The 23,484-nt window shown below is 38.3% G+C and overlaps 1 long non-coding RNA gene across 1 annotated transcript; it reads right to left on the bottom strand.

Moving 5' to 3' along the window:
* Nucleotides 1-1,792: 1,792 nt before the first annotated feature.
* LOC113617363 (uncharacterized) lies at nucleotides 1,793-22,486 on the bottom strand. Its single transcript, XR_003431622.1, has 4 exons — nucleotides 19,682-22,486; nucleotides 18,557-18,780; nucleotides 8,944-9,099; nucleotides 1,793-5,221 (listed from the first exon to the last, which is right to left on the bottom strand). It is a non-coding gene; the product is annotated as an uncharacterized LOC113617363 (long non-coding RNA).
* Nucleotides 22,487-23,484: the final 998 nt, after the last annotated feature.

Below are 23,484 nucleotides of genomic sequence, written 5' to 3'. Positions count from 1 at the left end.
TTCTCTCAAATAGTGAAGTTGTTCAAAGATCCAGGAGACAAGTACAGCTCCTTCCTCTGAGACTTAAAAGACAGAATATTGGGAATTCCAAGTGTAACAGTCAAACACAATGAATTCATCACTTTTGCTTCTTGCTTGTGGAACTGTGGGTCAATATATATTTTGTTGGTTTGTTCACTTATTTGTTACACCATACAAAAGTCAATCTCCTTAAGCGTATGCATTAAAATGACAATGGAGAAAAAAAGTACAATTAATGGTGAAAAGAAGAAAAGTTATTGAGGCATTTGCAGGTTGGGAGGGAAGGAAAAGCATGTGGCTAACACTGGGATTAGCAATAAGTTTGAAGTCCAAAGGGTTTTCATATTCATTCACAGGTGGATAAAAGGGTATGAGTATCCCCATGTACAGAAGAGAAAGAGGAACTGTTGCCAAGTTCATCAGCTCTCTGCAGCTCCATGGAGAATAGTAAGCTTTATTTTACAGATCACTGAGAATGAATCAGGACTTGTCATAGCTTAAGAACCCTGGTTTGCTTTAACTAAATATGTATATATTGTATATTACATATATAAATTATAATGTAACATCATATTGTTACATTATTATGTAATGATAAACATTAGAATTATGTTAGAATTATATATGTAGCATACATATTTTAGTAACATATGTAGCTAACTTTAGTAATTTCAGTATAGTAATTTCAGAAAAAGCTCTTTCTAGACTAGTCATAAAAATAAAGGCTTACTTTACTATTACTGGTTCTCTGTATTGTACTTAAACTTCTACAGTTGTGTGTCAGTTATAAAACATACCGTTAAGATAACATTGAAAAGGTTATATTAGTAAACTGCACTATAAGTATGATAACCTTCAGTTCAAATCAGAGACCAAAAAGAACCCAAAGCTAGGGAAATAATTTCACCCTTACTTAATATGTTTTTCAGATTAATCTAAGAATGACACCAAAAGGCCAAGATAAGAAATGCAGGCAGTGAATGCAAGCAAAATATTTTTTTAAAAGACCATTTTAATATTGGAAATCAACATACCCATGTAAGTGATCAAATAGTAGGAATTAATGATGTCCTAAAAAACTTCCATTTTCCATCATTTTATTGGTTTGAGGGCTTTTAGTTTCAAGCAGAAATAAAATGAGCTTCCTTCCCTGAAGATATAATAGTCGTTGTCTGGCCTGATTTTGACACTGATTTTATAAGTTATTTGTAGAAGAACAAACATCTTCAAACAGACAGTTCCTTACTGAGCACCTGTGATACACCAGGCGTTGTGCTCAGGGGTGGATTCAAACAAGAAAAATGTCCTTGAAGGGCTCAAAATCAGACACATATTTTTTTAAGCTAAAAAATAAACATGTGACTTAGATTTTTTCCAAAGGGCCTGCAAATTGGAATTTATCCAAATTCCCTGAAAAATAGAAACCTAGGGAGAAATTAAGACAAGGTTTTATCCAGCATGTTATCTACACATTCTTAACTATGGTAGGAGCCTCCATTTTCCCCACTAGCATGGGAAGAGAAAAGATACTAAAAGTTCTTACTTCCACACACTTCTTTTTGTGTCTCTCCCTAATATAGTTGCTTCATTTCTTGAAATTCCTGCTATTTTATTAGTCCCGTGTGAGGAAAATGGAGGTCAAAGCCAAGAGTCTCTCAAGATGAGGTAAAAGGAGGGAGTTGGACTCCATGTAGCCCAGTCCAGAGCTTGAGGACAGAAGACTGAGCTAACAATAGAGTGGGTCCCTTTGCCTGGAGGGTCCTTAATGCTAAAGACAGACTGTGAAGAGCTAGATGATTTTGCAGGTATATTCCACAAACTGTCCTCTTTTATACAAATGATTCCAGGGAGGGCTCCCCACTTAAATTTATGAGGCTGGTATAACCTAGGCACCAAAACTGGACAAGGACATTAAAAGAAAAAAGTGCTATAGGTCAATCCATCTTATGATCATTAATGCAAGAATTCTAAATAAAACATTGGTAACCTAAATCCAGCAGGCTATTAAATAATTACATCATGGCCATGTATGGCTTATCACAGGACTACAGATTAGATTAACATTAGAAAATCTACAAATATAATTCACAACATATTACAGGAGAAAAGCTATATGATTATCAAAATATTCAGAAAAACACAAAAGTAAAATTCAATACCTTTCTGGATAACAAAACAAATACCCTAAACAAGTTAAGGATGGAAGGAACCCCTTTAACTTGATCAATGGAATCAACATAAATCATACACAATGGTTAAGAATTAATAACATTCCCTTAAAAGAACCAAAACAAGTCAGGAACAAGAAACAATGCCTACTCTCACTGCTTTTATTTAAAATTGTACCAGCAATCCTAGCCAGCACAATAAGGCACGAAAAAGAAATAATCGATATAAGCATTGGAAATGAAGAAATAAAATTGTCATTATTTGTAGACTAAAGAATTATTTACGTAAAAAAAAGTTCAAGAGAGCTTACAACTTATTAGAGAAAAGAAATAGTGGTAGAAAAATAGACCAAATGAACAGATTAGGGAAATTTACAACAGACCAACATATCCATGTGCACTTCATATATGAGAGAGGTGCTAATATAAACCAGAAAGAAAGAATGAACTATTCAAAAAATGTTCTGGGCTGACTGACTACACATTCGTAAAAACATCTTTGCCTCATGCCAGATTCAAAAATAAATTCCAGATGTATTTAAAATCTAAAGATTTTTTTAACTTAACATTTATGGAAGAAAAAATAGAGAATAGTTTTAGAACCTCAGGATAGAGAATCACTTCTAAACCAAGACAAAAGATGACAAGGAAAGAAGGAATGATACATTTTTTGCTACATTAAAATTAAAAACCTTTGTATGACACCATAAACAGAGTGAAATCTATAAGCCAAATACTGGAAAAGACAGCACAAATACCTGCAAAGGAGATTTTCCTGTAGGTCCTATTGGCCAGAAATGGGACAGATGACCAATCATTGCTTATCTGTAGGAGCTTAGGGAAGACCTGCCGTCATTTCTTGGGACATTGCCACCTCACACCTCAACCAAATCAGGACACTTTTAATAAGAAAGAAAGGAGGGAAATGTTGGTTGGGTAAGCAAACTATTACGTCTGCTAAAGACAGCTCACAGGCAGCTGACAGAAGAGTAAACCAGAATGATTAATAAACCAATGAAAAGTTCTGGGCTTCACTAGCAATCAGAGGAATACAATTTAATGGTTGGGGGAGGAAGAGAGAGACAGAATATCATAAAACCATCAGATTGAAAAAATTCTAAAACATGTAATAACACCACAATATTGGGGTTTGAAGAGGCCCATCTCCACTTAGATGCCTTGTAAGCCTCTCAGTATTCAAACCCAAACCGCTTCCTACAAACCCTTCTTTCCCCCAGCCAATGGCACCACCAACAACTTAAGGGGAAGACTTGAGTCATCCTTAACTACTATCACAGCTTCATGGCTCATATCCAGTCACCCTGACATACTTGTAGGTCCTTCTTTTCTGTTTCCACAGTGCTAAAACCCATTTCCACTACGTGGTGGATGTCCTCATCACTTCCTGTATGAAAATCCTCTACACCCTCTTAACCCATCTTTTTGCTTCCTATCTTGCTGTCTTCCAACCACTATTCAGCAGGTAGTGGAGCTGTCTCTCCATGCTTAAATGCTCCCAATAGCCATTGTTATAAAGATCAAGATGAAATGCCAGATGGGACGTCCCTTAAAGATCTTTCTATACCTCTTCCAGCCCCATCTACAGGCCTCTCTAGGAGTCCACACCTTCCTATTGGGTTCAATTTTCTTTTCCCCAAGTACATTCATTAAGAGTTATTTTAGTGAGGATCTCTGAACAGTAAATTCATCTAGCATTTGTATTAAATTGTTTTTATTTGCTTTCATCTTTGAATGATTATTTATTCCATGTTCATTGTTATTATCCCTCAGCACTTTGAGGGCCAAGGAAGGCCACTAATGATGGCACCCAGGACACAGACCAATGATGCAGAGTCAAAAAGAAAAGAAATGACTTGCCTTCCTTCTAATTTCTGTCTGACCAGCCTTACTTACAAAACAGAGTGTACTTCCCAAAGAGAACTTCTCCATACTCTAATCAACAACTTTGCTTTGCTTATCTCTGACAACACAAGGCTCTTCCCAAAAAAACCCAAAATAACAAAAAACAAAAAAAGAAAACAGCAAGGGGGACACCGTCCTGACGATCTTTGTAAGGTAAGAAAAGTTCAGAAATACTCTTGCACCTTTCCATACTTTAGAGGCTGTGATGCTTAGCTTTCTATGATTATAAAAAAGAAATTTATAAGTTAAAAAAATGTTAAACTTTCTATTTTAATTCTAGATGTAAGATCCAGACATGAGATTCAATGCTCAGGACACTGAGGCTAACTTATTTCTGTAAAATAAATCATTTCCTTTCAGCTAGTAAGCTGAAAGGAAATGTATGTTATTCATTAGATTACCAGTACCCCCATATCAGCACTACTGGGTAATTCTTTTTCATCTCTAAAACATCAATATTTGTGCCTAATTTAATTGATTTATGCCAAAGATGCAGGTGAAAATTGTTTTGAGTTTTATTACATTACTAAACTATTAGCTTAGTGTTTCAGAGAGGAAGAAAAAATGTTTTGAAAAAATAAAAAGAGATCCAGGTGCCCACTGGCCAAAAGAAAACACACCAAGGAGTGGCATGCACATACAGGCTTCTGGGTACAAGTTTAAATCAAATTTTCTTAGGAGAGGCAGACATTGCTTATATTTTACAAAGGATATATTTGACCTAAACATGCATAAAACATAGGTGATCATATTCTAAACAACCTAAAAATATTAACTCATTTCCCCCTTATTTGGCATTTCCTTTGGCACTTTTGTACGCAATCTGAAATCCACTGCAAAGCACTTGACATACATACATACAGTCTCATATGTGCCCTCTTGAAATGCGAATGTATATAAGCCATGTCTCAATGTAAGCTGACAACAAATTCTTTTCAGGCAAAGACCATGATTTTTGTCGTTATTCTTTCCTAATTATTAAAAATATCTCAAAATACCCACTCTGGTGCTGTGTTTAGATTTATATGATAGATTTGCTTTCCCCAAATGCTGTACTTCTTTTACCACCAGGACTTTGCATGTGGTTTATCTGGAACATTCATCTCATCCTTCAAGAAATAGACACTAAAAATATGGTTAAAAGATATTATGAGAAACTTTATGACAGTAAACTTGACAATTTATATGAAATGAACACATTCCTTGACAATCATGTCTTACCAAAGCTGACACAAAAAGAAAGAGAAAATACGAATAGCTCTATATTTATCTAAGAAATTGAATCTGTAAATAAAAATATTTCCACAAAGAAAATTCTAGGTCCAGATGGCTGCACCTGTGATCTCTTTTAACTATGTAAGGAAGAAATGACATCCATCATACACAAAACCTTTCAGAGAACAGAAAAAGTCCAGCTTAATCATAATATCAAAATCTTCAAGGGCATTACAAAATAAAGAAATGATACATCAAATTCACTTATCAGGTACAAAATCCTGAACAAACTATTTGCAAACTAAATTTAGTAATGTATAGAAATGGAAAATACATTATGGTAAATTTGGGTTTATCCTAGGAAGGCAAAGTTGGATTAATATTAGAAAATTCATATAATTAACTGCATTAACAGATTAAACATGAAATCATCATATGGTCCTTCCAATAGATGCAGAAAAAATGATTAGATAAATTTCAATGCTCATTTATGTGAAAAAAAACCACAAACCTTTAACAAACTAGGAATACGAAGGGACTTTCATAACCTGTAAAGAAAATTCATAGCAAATATACTTTATGATGAAAGTTAAAAACTCTCCTTGGGAGTCAGGAACAAGAATCAAATGCATGTTATAATTTCTATCAAAATTTTAGTGGAAATTCTAGCAAGTACAAGGAAATATAAGCTAAATGCATAAAGACTGTTATGAAAGAAAAAAACTTTCATAATTCACAAATGATATGTTATTATGATTTTAGCATCTATGTTCGTGAGTACATTTGCATTGTCATTTTTCATCCTCATTCCTGTGAGGTTTGCTCAAGCTTATGCTAGTTTCATAAACTTTTTCAATACTCTGGTATACATTTTGTATGTATTAGCTGTGTCTCTTATTTTCTGATGCTTTGACATTAGGAGGTCTTGCTGCTCCTAGAGGGACTGCCCCACCCCACAGGGTTAGCTAATTCCCAAAGATAGTAAACAACTCATCCCTGAGGGTGCCTTCCAAACGTAAACCAATCCAGAGCCCACACACCTAACTCCTTCTTTATCAGGCTTTCACATATCAGGACACTATCCACCTGCCCCAGTCGCTCCAGGGTCACATTCCAAACACCTAAGGACAGCTCCTATGCCCCAGAGCCTCCTGAAATTATTCAAAGTAATCAATCTTAAACCTGTTTACCCTGCCTCACCCATTCTTTTGTCCATTGTGGCAAGAAGTCGGGCCATGTTCCTTCTGCTTGCATCCTCGAGTATAACAACCTGTCTTTACAATGGTAATATTCTCCTAATCAGTTGACCTTGCCGGAACTAAGCAATAATAAAACCTCTTATTTTAAAATATATAAAATTAGAGTTATTCATGAGAACCGGCCCTCGTCCACCTCCCCTTGCATTACTGGTCCCTCTCTTTTCAGGTTTCAGTGGCACTGGACTTCTTCCTTTTCCTCTACAAGCCTTAGGGTTTTTGCTCCCATGATTCCCCCCACCCAGAATTCTCCTTCCCCAGAACCCTGCTGGTTCCCTTATCACCATCTCAGGCAAGCCTTCCCTGGCCATGCGGTCTAAAGTAAACCCCTCTCCTGCTGCCCCCTTTCTTTATTATCAATACATTACTATATTTATTTTATTTTATTTTATTTTATTTTATCTTGTTATTCCATTGTCCTTATTGCAACCTGAAATTTTCTTTGTCTCTTCTTGGTTTACTTTCCTAAGTCTGTTTCCTCGAAAGCCAGAAATCCATCTGATTTTCACTGCTTTAGCCTAGGAGAGTACTTGACACACAATAGGGGCTCATCATCATTGTTTGAATGAAGAATTAATAAATGGACACAAGAATATGCCACAAGCCATGGCAGGTATTTGAGAAAATAGTTTGGGAAAATAGTGAGGAGACCCTATCCCTTAGAGCCAAGGTCATTTAGGGGATGGTGGGGAAGCGAGTCCGTAGGGAGCCCTGAGCACCCAGTGTTGGAGCATAAACACCATCTACACTCTGTACTGCCCCAGCTCTTGATACTCAGTATCCCTCTGTACTGTCCCAGCTCTTGAATTGAGACTCAGTATCTGGCTGAAGGCTTACAATGAATTTGCCTCTTGTGTCACCTAGACTATAGGCTTCAAATAATCGACAGGGAATATTGTAATCAGTGACTAGTTTTAATTCTAGAGAGACCCAAACATGCAATTCTATTCTTCCTTAAAATAAGAGAAGACATCTTAGAAAATGAGATGTTTAAAACACAGATCGCTAAGCATCAATTTGGGCATTATCTGAATTCTGACATCATAAGTGAAAACAGTTTTAACTCCACTTAAAAAGATGTCAGATTCAGGCAGTTTTACAACAGGAAATGGGAAAAGGTTAAGGCCTTAACATGATTCAGGTGTCATTTGATATATATACATAGGAAATAAGGTCAGTTAAAATAATTTTTTTCATCAAGAAATTTACAGCTCAGAATAAAATGATGTTTCAATCCATTTTAACCAGCGTTCCGACTCATTCATGTTTCTTAACATTACTCCTCTGCATTGACCACTTAAAAGCTACAAACAATGGAAAGTTCAAAGAAGACCTCTGTGCTTATTTCACTAACATTTTAATTCCGGTAAAGTTTAAACTACTGAATGCAGCTATTTTCATGACAAAAAAAAAAAGGAGTCTGCCATTAAAATGTGGGTGACTGGAATAAAATGGAGAAATTCATTAGCATCAAAGTTTCTTGGTTCATAAAACAAACCGGTTCAAGGGAGGAAGCCAGAAAAGTGTGAATAAACCTCAACGGTTTTGCTGTTTGTTTATAAATATCTATGCACATATTCAAGACCCAACTCAAATATCACTTCCAGGTGACTACTTACCTTTTCCTCTCCTGTTCTCCAGTGTATAAATATTCTTATGCATATTTCCTTAGATAATAGATATCTCCTCTACTCAACTTTTGGCTTCATAAAAACAGAAGTCCTTGTTTTGTCGATTTTGAATCCCCAGGCCCTGGCATAGTGTCATACTTTCGAGAAAGGTTTATTGACAAAGTAAGAATATTTTAATCAAGGGCCTCCTATATATGTACTAGGTGCTGGTCATTGTTGCTCTAATAGTAATTTTTTTTAAAAAACCCTGATCTGCCCCTGTCCTCAAGAACCTTATGTTCTGATTGTGGAATTTAAAGAGGCAGTTACTAGTTTACTAGTAGTTTACTAGTAGTTTACTAGTTACCACTCTGTCTTCACCCAACCAGTTCGTGAGGAGTTTAATAGCAACCTGCCTGTATTTTTTTCACAAAGGATTTATACTCCAAATATAGTCATCATCATAAAAAATCAGGGAGTTGTGTCACACCATCTTAACACTATCCTTAATGGTCTCTTCAAAATTAAGGAAAAAGATCTATAAGATTCCAAATTGTTTATTAAAGAAAAGCCCTGACTAATGACATGTTTCAGACCACGACTGCCATAGTTTTTAAAGAAAGGAAAATTTTAAATGTAACATGTGGAAGTCACTATATTAATTTAGTTATAAAATATATCTAGTAAAGAGCTGCTTCTAGGTATAATTTATATGGTTAATACGTCTAACTATAAATCAAAAGCACTCACCGTGGGGTGTTTCTAGTGAAATTGTCCCACTCTCCATTAATTTTACTGACTGGTATTTCAGTCGAAGATTAAGCAGTTGATTTTTCAAGTAGTAACACAAATTCTCTTTTCTCTTAATGGAAGATGGTGAGAAAGGGTGTTTTCCACATTTCTGGCCTATGAGGAGAGACAAAGAAGTCTTATTGTACTGGATTGGAAAGACAATGCCCCGTTTGGATAGGTTGGGTTTCTTTGTTGGTTTTTTTTGGCTTTTTTTTAGTCACCTATACACATAGTGTAGAGGTTGAGAATTTTTTTATTCAAGGGAATTATAAAATATATTTTTTAATGGGGAAAATCTGCTATACTAAAAATATAAAAGCTATGTCGTCCCGATGTGTGAAATAATTGTGATTTGAAGTATTAGGGTCCATTATCCCCATAGAAACCTGCACACCTATCACAGGTTGGGCTTTGGCTTTTGATTTGGATAATACGGACCCTATAATTGTCCATCGCACTCTGTCACCCAAAATGTCCCACAATAAAAGTGTGTGGTAACTCAATCTTCCCCATGGGAATTAGCCAACTCTGATGTTATGAGCAGGCCTCAGTCTAATTTTTTAAAGAGCTACTTGCCGTATATTTCCCACCAGACAGTCTTAAAATTTATTGTGAGCTTATACACCACATGAAAATTCAGGGTAGTATTGGTAGATCTTTCTTAATTCCAATAATCATCAAGCACCTTTTAAACACTGCTGACTAAGTTATTAATCTCCTATTTTTTTTCAACATCTTTATTGGAGTATAATTGCTTTACAATGGTGTGTCAGTTTCTGCTTTATAACAAAGTGAATCAGTTATACATATACATATGTCCCCATATCTCCTCCCTCTTGCATCTCCCTCCCACCCTCCCTATCCCACCCCTCCAGGTGGTCACAAAGCACCAGCTGATCTCCCTGTGCTATGCAGCTGCTTCCCACTAGCTACCTATTTTACATTTGGTAGTGTATCTCCTATTTTTAACATGGGCTTTTCTAAATTGTTTTCCTAAATCCTGGGAAAAGCATTCCAAAATGATATCTTGTGGAAAGAGCACAAACGTACAGCATACACACAAAATAAGTATTTGTAGTTCACTTTCAATTTATTCAAAATATACTCTTCTCTCCCAGTTAAAGGAGAAAATGATTACATATTCAGTTATCTTGAAATAATTAAAAGGTCATCAATTTCCTGTCATGGAAGTGATATGGTTTAATTACATTGTATAAACGTATTGACCAGGCCATGGGGGAGAGTATCCCCATGAGAGGTTATTATCCTAACAACAATCTGACCTCCACTGAGTGGGATATAAGTGTGTACTTAGAGATTTGTGTATATGTGTGGATTTTAAAATAACTGTAGATTTGGGATTAGCAGATACAAACTACCATATATAAAATAGTTAAATATAAGGTCCTACTGTATAGCACAGAGAACTATATTGAACATCTTGTAATAACCTATAATGAAAAAGAATATGAAATATGAAAAAAATATGAAAAAGAATATAACTATATGTATGACTGAATCACTTTACTGTACACCTGAAACTAACACAATATTGTAAATCAACTCCTTCAGTTTAAAAAAAAAGAATCAAATAAATATAGCAGGATTTTATCTGAAACAACAATAGAAAGTAAAAAATAAAATGGAGTTTAGGGCAATTGTATTGAGATTAATTAAGGTTTGGTTTACTACCCAGAGTCCATAAGTCAAATATCATCCAGACTGACAATTTAGGGTGAAAAGTAAGGACTCAAGAGTTCAAAATATAGGGAAGTCAGTTGAAAATAACAAAGGATTATAGTAAAAAAATAATGACTATAGAGTCTCTGAATGGTAAAGCTGGTTGGAACCAGAGAGAGTTTAAGATTTGTTCATATTTTTCTATGAGAAAATAAAATACTTATTCATATAAATACAGAATTCCCTTATATTAATTTATACAAACTTTCCTTTTGCAAGGACTTTCATCCCATCAGACTAACTATTGAAATTGGGCAAAGAAAATGGCAATTAGGGGCTTCCCTAGTGGCGCAGTGGTTGAGAGTCGGCCTGCCGATGCAGGGGACACGGGTTCATGCCCCGGTCCGGGAAGATCCCACATGCCACGGAGCGGCTGGGCCCGTGAGCCATGGCCGCTGAGCCTGTGTGTCCGGAGCCTGTGCTCTGCAACGGGAGAGGCCACAACGGTGAGAGGCCCGCGTACCGCAAAAAAAAAAAAAAAAAAAAAAAAGGCAATTAAATAGAACATCCCTCAAGGTAATCATATTTGCAGTTTCCCCTAATCTACCCTAAAATAGTTAAAAGGAACAAGTCTCTAAGCTGAAGGTTCATTCTGATATCACCCAGTCACGAGTCTACATGAGCTAGGGAAAACCTACATAGTAAGTCGTGTGGAAAAACTCTGTTGACTAGCTAGAATATCAAAATGTAGTATTTCTACCCCAAAGTTTTGTTACAACAAGTGGTAGCATACAGTAGTTTCCAATACAGAGAATTTCTTCAAAGTGAGGTCAATTAGAGTCTTAACACACTGTTATTAACACATGGATTAATAATTCACAAAACAGATTTTTCTCCTCTCTTCACCTCACATCACTCCATGCTTGAGGCTTAACAGATTGTTTGGATACCTCTACAAAGGCCGTTTCTGCTTCATTCATTTGAGCCTGTGCACTGGTTGTCTGTTTCCTGGATGCCACTCCCCACCTCTCTCCCATCCCCAACGGGTAAACAGACTCAACTTGAAGATCAAAGTTCCTAGTAAAGCCCCCAGAGCTGGAGCTGGGCATTTCTTCCACTATTTACCGTATTTACCTCTAGCCATGCCTCAATTATGCAAAGCAGCACAGTAAATGGAAACAACACTGCATCAGGAGTCAGCTCCCTGTTTTGTCACTTACCACCTCTGTGATCCTGAGGAAGCTTCCCAATCACCCAAGCCTTGGACTCCTTATGTGTAAAATTGGGATAATGACACATAACTAAAAAGTCTTACAACAACTAAAAGAGAATTTGTGAAAAGCCCAGCACAGCCTATGGCACACAGGGGCACTCAGCAAATGGTACACCTTCCACAAATCCCATCTCCCTTCCACAAATCCCTTCTCCAGGGTTCCTTCCAATAACCCTGCAGCCCACCAGAGCAGGGACCCCGGGGACGATGCACCCTATGTTAAGTCAGCACCCTGCTTGCTGCCCCCTGAAGCCCTATGTATACATGAAGTTTCCTCTGGGTTACAGCCTTCTCCTCCTCTGTCTCCCCAGCTGATCCCAGCTTCCAACACAGATTGTGATTCACATCATCTGGGGTGAGGTCTGCAGTTGAATAGTTTTTATTTTTTTTTAACTTTAAAAACTTTTATTTTATATTGGAGTATAGTTGATTACAATGTTCTATTAGTTTCAGGTGTACAGACAAGTGATTCAGCTATACATATACATATATCGATTCTTTTTCAGATTCTTTTCCTATATAGGTTATTAAAGTACATTGAGTAGAGTTCCCTGTGCTATACAGTAGGTCCTTGTTGATTATTTTATATATAGTAGTGTGTATCTGCTAATCCCAAGCTCTTAATTTATCACTCCCCCCAACCTTTCCCCTTTGGTAAACATGTTTGTTTTCTATGTCTGTGAGTCTGTTTCTGTTTTTTTCTTGGGGGGGGGGGGCTGGGATATTATTTTTCTTTTTTAATTTCTATTTTATATTGGAGTATAGTTCATTTGCAATGTTGTGTTAGTTTCAGGTGTACAGCAAAGTGATTCAGTTATATACATACATATATCTATTATTTTTCAGTTTCTTTTCTCATATATGTTATTACAGAGTATTGAGTAGAGTTCCCTGTGCTATACAGTAGGCCCTTGTTGATTATCTATTTTATATATAGTAGTGTGCGTATGTTAATCCCAACCCCTTAAAGCTTAAAGAAGTTTCCTCTGTGTTACAGCTTTCTCCTCCTTATCTGTCTCCCCAACGGATTCCAGTTTCTGACACAAAGGTTGTGATTCACATCATCTGGGGTGAGGTCTGCAGTTGAGTATTTTTTATACTCCTAGGAGTTATTCTAATGTGCAACCAGGATTGAAACCCAACATATCCTTCCGTGATCCCTCCAGCTAACGGAGTCCCTCTCCAAATGTACTGTAATTGTTTGTTTCCTAGATGGCGACACCCTTCAAGGTCAGCACTGTGTTTCACTCAACTTCAAATCACTAAAAACTTAACACAATGTCGAGCATTTTGTAGACCCTCAAAATCTTAATAAATAAAAGGGTAAAATGTTGGCTAAATGGCCCACCTTGCTAGTCCTCTTTTCTTTTCTGGAGAATGTGTATAATATTTCTCCTACTCACAAAGACACTGAAAAATTAAATCAAGTTTTTTTAAAAAAGCATATGTTTGGGTGGGATGAATTGGGAGCTTGGGATTGGCATATATACACTACTATATATAAAATAGATAACTAATGAGAACCTACTGTATAGCACAGGGAACTCTACTCGGTGCTCTGTGGTGACCCAAATGGGAAGGAAATCCAAAAAAGAGGGGATATATGTATACATGTGGCTGATTCACTTTGCTGTACAGCAAAAACTGACACAACAGTGTAAAGCAAGTATACTCCAATAAAAAAATAAAAAGCCTATGTTTAAATAAATATGTACTGTATAAAGCAATACCATTGCCAAACTCCAATAATATATGTTCATATTCACTTTATACAATAAGAAACCTGAAAGTAGGAATGTTTGTGAAAACATATCAATTTAGTCATTCAAACGTCTCTCTTGAACTCATTTCTTTTTAATTTGTGGCTTTCATCAGTAACCCTGGAAATAACTTCTTTAAAGTAGAATTCATGGCCGCAGTGACTTTGAACTCAGCTCACAGAGACTGATAGATGCTGAGCTAAACAGCATCTCACTTGAAACAAGACTGGCATGTGAAGCTATGGCCCCAGAAGAAGAAGGATCACGTGTGCAGTCAGTGCCGCTCCTGGCCCCGGAGCTGGATCAAATTCGAAAAAGCAGAACACAACCAGAATCCACTCTCTAAGCATCGTTCCTCAGGTAAGGCTTGGACACCTCCAGCTCTGATCCCCCCACAGGGGACAATTCGTCCACTTGAACAGTGCCCTGGGTGAGTCTCTTATTGCCTTTAGGATGTGGGGAATAGCAGTATTCACTTGCAACTGGGTTCTTGACAAATTACCACAAACTTAGAGGCTCAAAAACTGATAGCAAAAACAGTCCACAGATTTATTCTCTAACAGTTCTGGAGGTCAGACATCCAGAATGAGTCTTAAGGGACTAAAATCAAGGTGTCAGCAGGGCCAGTTCCTTCTGGAGTCTCCAGGGGATAAGCTGTCCCTTGTCTCTTCCAGCTGCTGGTGGCTCCTGACAGCATCACTCCAATCTCTGCCTCTGTGGTCTCATCACATCCTCCTCCACAGTGGTCAAGTCCCCTTCTGCCTCCCCCTTAGGTTTACATTTGGGGCCACCTGGATAATTCAGGATAATCTCTGAATCTCCAGGTCCTTAACTTAATCACATCTACAAAGTCCTTCTTGCCATGGAGGACGACATTCACAGGTTCTGGAGATTAGGACGTGTACATCTTTAGGAGCCATTATTCAGCCCGTACAGACATATAACTAGATGAAAGTAAGATCTGTCCACAAATCATTAGAATACAAGGCAGCACATAAAGATGCTGTAAGAGAAGGACAGGTGAAGACATACCGAAGTAAGAGAGGAAATAATTCCTTCCCACTAAGAAGGGTCAGGAAAGGCCCTGTGGGCTGTAGGATTTGACCTGGTCTTGAGAGATGGGAAGACTTTGGAAAAAGTAAAACTCAAAATATGTCAGTAAAAAAGTCAATAATCGATACTCATTCTTCCTGTGATGTGCACATATACATACACGCACACAGTAAAATAAACCAAAACAGTTTTTTGAAAAAGAATGACCGGGAGTATTCTGGACCTGTCAGCCAATGGTATAAATTGATACCAATGGTATCAATTGTGACCAAGGGTATAAATCGATAGTATATAAAATATTGAAATTCTGGAAATCTACAGAACACAATAGTCAAGGAACTGGCTATCTTATTGCATATATATTTAACATGTATGGTAAAAGAAATATTTTAAATAAATGAGAAAGGGGTAAGTTATTTCATAAATAAATCCCCCTGGAACAATTGATTATTTGATGAAAAAAATCTATTTAGATTCTCACCTAAAATCATTCACCAAACAATATAAATTCCAAGGGAACTTTAAAATTAAATATAAAATATCAATATGTAAGAAATCAAGAAGAAAAAACTTTTTAAATTTACCATCATTGGAGGAGGTACAATTTACTAAAAGTAAGATGAAAACATTATTATATGTTGCTAAGTTTAAATTTTAAGCTTCTCTTCAATCAAAATAAATAAATAGAACAAAATTAAAAGGCAAACATCATATTTGGGGAAAAACAGTCACAGGAAATACCATCTAAACAAAGTATTAATATCATTATATATATAAAAAGCTTAATCAAATTGAATTTTAAAATACTGAAGCTCCAATGGATAAATTGACAGAGGATGTGAATAGGCAATTTCCAAAAAGGAAATATAACTAATCAACAAATGTGTGGAAAATGTTTTCCTTCACTAGTAATCAAGGAATGGGGCATTAAAACAACAATGAAGTAACCTTTGACCCCTATCAAATTAGCAAAGATTTTTTTAAAAATAATAATTTCCACTGCTGATAAGGGGACTGTGAAAAAGGTACTCTCGAATATTGCTGATATTTTGGTATAATCCTTTTGGAAAGCAATTTGGCAAAGAGCCTTGCAATGTTTATACTCTAACTCAGTAAGTCCACTTTTGAGAATAGAGCCTAAGAAAATAATTCTCAATATTCAGAAGCACTATTTATAAAAGGAAAAGAAAAAAAATCAGAAGTAATCTAAATACCAGATACAAACACAGTTTTTACATAAATTGTGTATATTCACTTCATTAATTATAATGTAACTTTTAAAAATTATATTTTTAAAGAATATGCAATCTATGAAAAATATAAGCATTACAATGTTAAATGAAAAAAGAGTAGGATAGAAATAGTATATACATGATCTTTCCGTTTAGAATGAAAACAAATAGAATAAAGATTAGATATAAATACAAAAAAATATTCACAGTGTCTGTCTTTGGATAGTGAAACCATGGATGAAATAGATAGATAATAGACAGATGGATAGATATTTGTTTGTTTTAATTATAAGATATCCTTTTGTTGTCATTGTCAAACTCTTACAGTTTGTCACATAAAGCTTCATTAAAAACTAATTTTTAAATGCCCCCAATTAAACTTTTTCCTACTGAAAATTTTCAGGAAATAAATTTCTTCCATTTTTTTAAAATAAAAACTGGCTTTTGTTTTTAATTTTTTTTGTTGTCAGTACGTAAATAACACAAGAATTACAAATTTAGAATCTCCTTCAAGAGAATACCCAGACCACTTTCCTTCTAAGACAATAGTTATCTGGTACAGCATTTTATTTTATTTTATATTATTGTGTATTTTTTTTTTACCGGTACACGGTCCTCTCACTGTTGTGGCCTCTCCCGTTGCGGAGCACAGGCTCCGGACGCGCAGGCTCAGCGGCCATGGCTCACGGGCCCAGCCGCTTTGCGGCATGTGGGATCTTCCCGGACCGGGGCACGAACCCGCGTCCCCTGCATCGGCAGGCGGACTCTTAACCACTGCGCCACCAGGGAAGACCTGGTAAAGCATTTTAAATCTCCATTGATCACCCCATAACCCTCATAAAGTGTTTCTACTTGCTCATAACTTCTCCCATAAGCTCTGAAATTCAAATAAGTGATACAGTTTTTTAAAAATTCTAATTTAGGTTTTGATATATATCTGCCTAGAGATAAAAGCTAAGTTGATTTCATGTTTTTAAAAAGACCCCCCAATATTATATGTTCTTCTAATCTCATTAGCAATTAGTTTTTAAACTGTTTGCTCATTGAACGTAACATTTGCAGATAATTTTAAGAAATGATTTTTCAAATTGCTCTAATAAATTCATCAAATGACTCCCCACTGTTGGATTTGGCAAAAATGGAGTTTGAGGTTGAGGGAAAGAAGGGATGCAGGCCCAAGAGCCCAGACAATCTGGGAGCCAGAAAACAGTGGCTCCCTGGTCACATCCAGAACCCAGGAGCCACTTGGCACTGGGAACGAAATGCACCCTTCTGTCTTGGACACCAGACCTGGGATGCCGCCGAGAACGGGGCTTGCCTTGGGGGACTTTTAGGAGCCTTCCTGCACCAGTCCTGCACCTTCTCTTGCTGGAGCTCTCCCCTCTGCTGGGAGGTAGCCAGCCATGCAGAGCAGCTTCCAGGCCCTCTTGGGAGCCCTGCTCCCATGGACCAGGCAAGGAGCCCTGGTCAAACGTGACGTTGCCTTTAGGACACAAGGAAGACTTGAATATCTCCCTGAACTTCTCTTGCCTGGTTTGTAGCCGTGTTGGATCAGGCCAGAAACTGTGACCTACACAGTGTCTAGACAGTATGACATCCAAACCACATCAGCAGACCTCATCTCATCATAAAAAATGTCAACATTCTGGAATTGCACCATCCAGAATTGTAGCCACTAGCCACATAAAGCCATTTAACGTTAACTTTAAATTTATTAAAATTAAATAAAACTTAAAATACAGTTCCTCTTTTGCACGAGCCATAGTTCAAGTTCAGCCAGAGGTGTCTGGTGGCTGCCACCTCGGACAACACAGGTCTAGACCATTCCCACCATCACAGAAAGGCCCACGGGGCAGCACTGTTCCAGAACATACTGGTTCTAGCAGGGAGTCAACGGGCCCACTTCCCCCATTTCTAAGACAGTAAAACTTAGAGGATCTGACTCGAAAAAACAAAAAAAAAAAAACAGGGAAGAAGCTCAGATGTTGTTACCATTTAATTAATTAATTAAAATTTGCCTTCAGCCCCATCCATATAAAATAAACTCCTGGGCTTCCCTGGTGGCGCAGTGGTTGAGAGTCCGCCTGCCGATGCAGGGGACACGGGTTCCTGCCCCGGTCCGGGAGGATCCCACATGCCGCAGAGCGGCTGGGCCCGTGAGCCATGGCCGCTGAGCCTGCGCGTCCGGAGCCTGTGCTCCGCAACGGGAAAGGCCCACGTACCGCAAAAATAAAAAATAAAAAAAATAAATAAACTCCTGACTGTGGCCAGCGGTTACATGCAGACTTTGTCATTTTGCTTACTGACTACACATTTTCATTGATCAATTCTAAATTGGATTATTGTTAGTTTTAAAAGCGCCGGAGCAGCAGAAAGTGGCCACGTGGCAGGCAAAGGGGAGATTGATAGCAGAATAAACAGGGAAAGTGACAAGATTCGAGGCTGAATTGATCACTGTCAGCGGGTCCGTGGTCAGCTGTCTGCCCTTTCGTGCCCAAAGTAAACATCAGAATAATGTTTAGACAAACACATTTGATTTTTGAGGTAATGGGTATGTCAACTAAATGACAAACCTTAGAAAGGTCAAAGGGATAGCCATTTTTCAGACTCTTTCAACCATTAATCGTTGATTTCGGTAACAGAGCTCTGGTAGGCAGAGCGGGGAGAGAACGTCGGCTTGTGTGCGCCGGGAGATGCTCTAGACAGACCTCCCCAGGATTCACCTGGTCGTCAAAATAAAATGCTGTTGTAAGCGAAGAGTTCCTCCTTTAAAAATGGCACTCAGCATCTCAGTCGTCTAAAGACAATCCAAAAGGCAACAATCTTATTAATCCTTTGAAGGGACTCAGTCCATTAGTACCCACTAAAATCATATTTCTGTGGCCTGTTATCTACAATAAAACAAAGCACAGCAAATCCTTTCCTAATCATCCGTTAGCCTGTGAGAAATTTATAACATTGTTCCAAACACAGGAAATCACTGGTGAATCACAAGTACCCGAAATTATAGTTTGGTACAATTCACCACTTGCTGGGTCATTTTTAATGTGATTTTTTTCCCTTTGAAATATCATACGTTAACGATGACTTACAAGGCCAATCAGCACTGATGGTGACTATTGCGAGCGTCCCAAATTCACCTGGTTTATCTGAGCACACAAAGCATTTTTTTTTCTTTTGCCTAGAGGGATGTGACCGATGAGACTGGATGGGAATGGAATGTAGGTAGAGATGTTCCTGCCTCCAGAAGGAGCTGAGCATGACTCTGCTTCTCACAGAAGAATGTCATGGTGTTCTTGTGTGCTGACAGTTGCTGCACGCAAATCATAATTTATCGATCTGTTGAAATCATGTCACTTGCCAAAATGTTAGGACTCTCTAAACTCATCAAGCACATCAATGTACATAGGAAGTCAGAGAAATGTGAAGTGTGTATTTGAGTCCTACCTGTAAACACATGTGCCATGGCATGGAGTGCACATCCCTCAGATAAAATAGTGTCACGAGTAGGAAGCATAAACCATATAGAGGTCTATAGTTTTGCTGTGTAAAACTCCAGCAAACTCACTGTGCAGCTTGGGTACTTAGGAAATAAGTCTTTGAATATATCTGCAGTGTGGGAGTGTCTTAGTCAGCTTCAGTGCCATAACAAAATACCTAGAGTGAGTGGCTTGAACAATAAAACTTTATTTTCTCACAGCTCTCGAGTCTAGAAGTCCAAGATCAAGGAGCCAGCATGGTCAATTTCTGGTGGGAGCTCTCTTCCTGGATTGTAGACAGCTGCCTTCCTGCTGTGTCCTCACAGGGCAGGGAGAGAGAGAGGGAGAGAAGGAGAAAGGGAGAAAGCAAGTTCTTTAGAGTCTCTTTTAATAAGGTCACTAATCCTACCATAAAGGCCCCGTCCTCATGACCTCATCTAAACCTAATGACCTCCCAAAGCCCCCACCTCTGAATACCATCACGTTGGAGGTTAGGGCTTCAACATATGAATGTGGGGGGCACACAATCAGTCCATAGCAGGAGGCATGAGGTTATCAGCTATGGAGGTGGATGTTACTGATGTTCACCAATTTCTAGTTCTTGTCTATTTCTAGTGACATCTTCATTACACTTCTCCATATCCTTGGAATTAAGTTTGGCCATGTCATTAGTCATGGCTAATGAAATATGAGGCATGTCACTTTCAGGCTAAAACATGTCACTGCTGTTGCTCAGCTCTCCTGTCATCTCTTACACTATCAAGGTAAGTCCTGAGCCCCTTGTGATGGTGTCATAGGTGGTATTCTAGTTACCATGCTGCAGAAGAGCTGAGCAGCTCAAAAAAAGCATTGACTTACATTCATGGATGCTGTGGGTCAAGAATTTGAACAGGGTAAAAAGAGGATGACTTGTCAATGCTCCATTATATCTGAGGCTGGGAAGTCAATGGCTAATGTCTAGAATCATCTGAAGGCTTGTTCATTCACATATCTGGTGCTGGGGAAGATGATTCAAAGGCTAAGACTGCCACCTTGAGTGCCCACTGTAGACTCTCTAAGTGGTGGGGATTTGCTCACAAACGGTAACATCAAGGCAGTCAGATTTCATACATGGTGGCCCAGGGCTCCAGCAAAGAAGGGAGAAACTAAATGGTCTTTTGAAGCCAGCTTGGAAGGCACACATATTACATCAGGTATACGCTATTAGCTGAAGTATCAATAAGCGGGCCCAGGTTCAAGAGAGGGGACACAGATACCATCTCTCCATCAGAGGAGTGTCAAAGAACGTGTGTGCATGGCTGAAGTCGGTGGGGAGGGGACTTTTTAAGACCACTACTGAGGGTGTGGAATGCCTGTTTGGAGCAGAGCTCCACTGCCCTTCCACAAAGCCATGTGGAATAATAATAAACTCTTACTGTGCTAAGCCACTGAGGTTTTGGTGGCATCTGTCCATGCCCAACCCAAATAGAATATCTCCTTAAGTCCTCAAAGAGTTAATGAGCTTCCTCCATAAATATCAAATTAACCAAAACAGGAAAGGCTTCTACTTTAGAGGAGTATAGCTCCAGTACTAAATTCATGCTTCAAAAGCAATCAGGTTGGAGTGTATAACTGAGTTACTTTGTTGTACAACAGAGATTGGCACAGAACTGTAAATCAATTGTACTTCAATAAAAAAAATTTTATAAAAAAAAAAGAAGCAATCGGGTTACACGACTTTAAACCAACATCCCCCAAACTGTGTTTGGAGGAACACAATATATATGTCCAATTATTTTAGCAAGAAAACAGAGGTTCCCAATAAAGACACAATAGCATGTACCTGCCCCAGGTATCTGCCCCCAACTGCCTGCTAAGTGGCCGTGTCAAACATCGCAGATCATCCTCAACACTAACCATCAAACAATCTTCTCCTGAGTCCCCAAAACTACTTTCTCTAAGATTCATTCTAGTATAGCTCCTCTCCAAACCCACATTATGTTTGTATCTTTGTGTATTTAAATTCCTGTCTTTGATCTACTTTGGTACAGAGGAGAGAGTATGGGCTAGAATTCTACTATTTGACCAGTTATTCCCAATAAGTATGTCAAAGTATAATTCTATGTCTAAACTTGAACTAAAAGCTGGATTGGGGAGGGGGGAGAGTGAGGGATCTACTGAAGACTTGTTAGTGAAGGCTAAGATTTGAAGTAGCATTTCGTCTCCTGGGGAGGCAAGATGGGCACACAAAACCATATTAGTCATCTGATCGTGTATGATAAGGACATTATCAGAGTCATGAGAAAGGAGATGAGAATCGGTTAAAGTAGAAGGAGACAGCTTTACAGAGGGAACTGGATTCAGCTTGTCTTTGCAAGGAAGACAGATCGGACTGTAAGGGGAGGAGAAAGAATGCGCAGAATGCGTAGAGGCAAGAATGCTCAGGGGAGGACCTAGTGCAAGGAAGAAACCAGACAGCTGGACTATGGACAGTGTCCTCATAAAGCATCAAGTCATCAAAGTTATTGATAGTTCCAACGTCATTGTGATCCACTGGAGAACCTGACTCAGCCCACTTCCCAAGGGCTTCAGACCAGATGGAAAACTAGGTTCCTCTTATTTTATTCTATGACCTGGAGCAGCTTGAAAAAAGCAAGAAAAGTCAAGAGCCTGGGAGGAGGTGGGCTGTGAAACAGAAGGTCCTGGGCACAAATCCAACTCTGCTTCTCAATCGCAGATGAGGACTTAACTCATCCACACCTCAGCTTCCCCTTTTGCCACATGAGTATGAAATTCTCATTAACATGACTTCTCTGTGGATTAGTTTGACACTGTGTGTAAAGTTCCCAGCACTGTTACGGTTACATGGTAGATGCTCAAAAGAAGGTGCGTATCATCATCACCATCATCATGGTAGATACTCAAAAGAAGGTGTGTGTTATCATCACCATCCTCATCATTATCATCACCATCACCTCATTAACAAAATGAAAGATCCCAAGGATAAATTCCAAGCTATGCTTTGGAAAGAAATAGACTAGAAAGATAGAGATTTGTAGAGAACACAGGGCTCATGAGTCCTGAGTCAGCAACAGAATGTGCTTCAACTAAAAAGTTAACTGAAGAATATTTTCTATCCGCGGTTTGTTGAACCTGCAGGTGCGGAACCCACAGGTATGGAGGCCGTGTCAAACATCGTAGTAATGAAACTGTAGTAATGAAACAAGGAAGGAGCAGCATTATAAAATCCCAATGCCAGTTAGTGTTGACTTCTCAGGAGGAGGGGGGAGGACGGATGTCAGTGAACATTATTGGCAGTATTCTAGTTCTTGTGCAGACGATTGATGCCTGTAACGTATCATTAATAAATGAATAAGTAAAATGGGAGAGGGCCATGCACGAACGGATTATGGTAGCTCAAGTACCGAGTAAAATCAAATACTGCCCAGTGCTGTACCTGGTCACGTGAATGATGAGAAAATGTCCTCACGTAGGAGTCTTCCATCCTCTGAACACTGAAGCAACATAATTATACTCATTAAAGAAAAAAAGTTAATTTAAGAATATCATTTTAGGGCTTCCCTGGTGGCGCAGTGGTTGAGAGTCCGCCTGCCGATGCGGGGGACGCGGCTTCGTGCCCCGGTCCGGGAGGATCCCACGTGCCGCGGAGCGGCTGCGCCCGTGAGCCATGGCCGCTGAGCCTGCGCGTCCGGAGCCTGTGCTCCGCAACGGGAGAGGCCACAACAGTGAGAGGCCCGCGTACCGCAAAAAAATAAAATAAAATAAAATAAAAAGAATATCATTTTAAAAAAAGGAAGTACTAATGTCTGCTGCAACATGCAACGTGGATGAACATTGGAAACACTATGCTAAGTCAAAGAAACCAGATGCAAAAGCCATATTGTAAACTAGAGATGATCATACTAAGTAAGTCATAAAGAGAAAGACAAATAGCATATGACATGATTTGTATGTGGAATCTAAAATATGACACAAATGAACTTACCTATGAAACAGAAACAGACTCACAGACATAGAGAACA

This window comes from Aethalodelphis obliquidens, unplaced genomic scaffold (assembly GCF_003676395.1).
Source record: "Aethalodelphis obliquidens isolate GAN/ISIS:26980383/991018 unplaced genomic scaffold, ASM367639v1 scaffold1, whole genome shotgun sequence".
Taxonomy (NCBI): domain Eukaryota; kingdom Metazoa; phylum Chordata; class Mammalia; order Artiodactyla; family Delphinidae; genus Aethalodelphis; species Aethalodelphis obliquidens.
The sequence above is the reverse complement of the archived record's forward strand: the minus strand, read 5'-3'. Positions and strand labels throughout refer to the sequence as shown.